The sequence below is a fragment of the Schistocerca gregaria genome, chromosome 1 (assembly GCF_023897955.1).
Source record: "Schistocerca gregaria isolate iqSchGreg1 chromosome 1, iqSchGreg1.2, whole genome shotgun sequence".
In the NCBI taxonomy this organism is placed as follows: domain Eukaryota; kingdom Metazoa; phylum Arthropoda; class Insecta; order Orthoptera; family Acrididae; genus Schistocerca; species Schistocerca gregaria.
The window spans coordinates 728,367,151-728,369,982 of NC_064920.1; positions in this window are offsets into that span (position 1 = coordinate 728,367,151).

The window sequence follows — 2,832 nt, forward strand, 5'->3', positions numbered from 1 at the left end:
AACAGCAAATGCGGAAGAATATACATATCAAGTCATGTTTATATCCGTATTATTCTTATGCCTAATAGACATACAGTCACAAATGAAGCTCGGCAATTGACTAGATTTTTAAATCTAAGATGACTAATTTCTGTGCAGAATGTAATGTACTAAAGAGGCGTCTGCAAAGATTTTCAAACGGAGAAAAATTTTCGCTAACTCTCGTTCAGAACATCTTCTATCATTCACAGTCTATTATTTGGTTCTTGTTGATCATTATCAAAGAAAGCAGCAGTGTAACTAACAACACATAGCAGTCTCTTGCCATTGTTTTGCTTATGAGACACTTCCTCTCTCTCTCTCTCTCTCTCTCTCTCTCTCTCTCTCTCTCTTTTTTAAATTGTAAGCAGCGGTAGCGTGCACAAAAGCAAGCCATTTTGCGAGCGGCAACAGGCCGTATACACACATTATCAGAATGAGACAAACAATGCATGACACAGTACAGTAATGCATTTTCAGCTTAGAGTGACATAAACACCTATAACAAAGAGAACGGCACTTGTTGGATCAAAGAAAAATAATCAATCAATTCAAACCAGATGAAGCACGTGAAAAAGGAAGGGTACCCGTATAAATATGGACGGAGCGCCTGATGCATAGCAAACTACTGTAGCTGTATCATCATTCATTCGACCTAAATTGTGTTTCATATTACAAAGGACCAACTTTGTTTCGATTTGGAGGTGTGGCCTAAAACTTCTCTCCCCCCTTGAATTTCGAGTCTCAAATTTCAGGTGCGGCTTAGATTCGGGAAATTTTTTTCCCCTTGATTTCGAGTTCCATTTTTCAGGTGCGGCTTAGATTCGAGTAAATACGGTAAAAGACTAAATTGTTTCAGCGTCATTCTGGAGCCTAGGTAGCTGTTACTGGAGCAGTTCATGCAGCGATATGTCCCATTTGCTATGGACAGACCAGCAAGCACCAATGTGGTGACTTGACATCAGGCAGAGGTATACGAGGGGGGACCCAAAAGAAACCGGACTCCGAGGGCACTGCCACTCGTAGAGGTAGTGCAGGGTTCTCACGCTAGATGGTGTTAGTAGAGACCTTCATGAAACAGCTGTGCAGACGGCGTCAGTGGAGTGTTGAACGTGCAAGTGTGGTATGCTTCAGAAAGCTTTCAAGGAGGACGCTATGAGCCGCACACAGGTTTTCGAGTGGTTTGGGCGCTGTAAACGTGGTGAGATGTGTGTTGAAGACCAAGCTCATTCTGGACGCCCTTCGACATCGCGAAATGAGGAGAACATTGAGAAGGTCCGCCAAAAGATCAACGAGGATCGTCGCCAAATGATCGACCAAATTTCAGCAGAGACAGGAATCAGTTGGAGCTCGTGCCAGCGGATTTTGAGTGAGGATTTGCACATGAGACATGTTGCTGATAAATTTGTTCCGCACCTTCTCACACAGGAGCAAAAAACCATCCGCATGAAGTGTGTCAGGACTTGAAAACAGAGATTGCACGTGATCCAAAGTTCTCAAACAAAGTCATTACAGGGGATGAGAGTTGGTTTACGGGTATGACCCAGAAACCAAGCAAGTGTCAAGCCAGTGGAGGACTCCCAACTCTCTCAGACCGAAAAAGTAAGGCAAGTGAGACCAAATGTGAAGACGATGATCAGTCTTTTTTGATGTTCGTGGAATTGTGCATCGGGAATTTGTATCCCCTGGCCAGACTGTTAACCAGCACATTTACTTTGATGTTTTAAGGCGTCTGCGAGAGGATGTGAGGAGGAAACGGCCGGAACTTTGGCGATCAGGTGACTGGTTTCTGCATCACGACAATGTTCCAGCAAACACAGCCTTATGAGTGACCCACTATTTGGCATCTCAGAGGTGGTCTGTCGTTCCCCATGCTCTGGATTCGCCTGATCTAGCCCTGTGCGATTTTTTCCTATTTCCATGAATGGAAAAAATGCTAAAAGGGGAGCGTTATGACGATGTGGAGGCAGTAAAAACAGCTTCGCAAAGGGCATTGGACAATATCAAACTTTAAGAGTTTCAAACATGCTTCCAACAGTGGGAAAAGAGACTTGACAAGCACATTGCATATAACCGAGAGTATTTTGAAGGTGACTGAAATAATTTTGTAAAAAGGTTCATCAATAACTTTTTTATGACAACAATCCAGTTTCTTTTGAGTCCCCCCTCGTAATTAAAATTGCAGAGCACTGCACACTGGTGACTAGAGCCTCATTTCAGCAAAGTTTTTGTCAGGTCATCAGTGGATCGCTATGCAGTACAGCAAGGCCTCAAATCTTCTTCCACAGAGAACATGTTAAGCTTATTGTAATTGTTGTAAACTTGAGACAGAAATATCTTGGAGACCCCATACTCAAATGGTTCAAATGGCTCTGATCACTATGGGACTTAACTTCTGAGGTCATCAGTCCCCTAGAACTTAGAACTACTTAAACCTAACTAACCTAAGGACATCACACACATCCATGCCCGAGGCAGGATTCGAAATTGCGACCGTAGTGGTCGCGGGGTCCCAGACTAGCGCATAGAAACGCTCGACCCCTCCCCCGTACTCAAATCTGGTCAAACTTACAAATTTCATCTGGGCTACCATACCAGTATGCATTATGAGGTGAGCATCTAAACATACTATAGGCAACAATCATGCAATCACTGACATTAATGTTTCAGGGTATTCCAATAATTTTTTCCATATAAAGATGATATCAGTGAGTTAATGCCCAAAAATCCAAAGTACAATGATATGAACATTCTGGAATGTAATTGTAAAGGAATGAGTGGAGGTGACTAAATAAAAATCATTGTCTAGCAGCG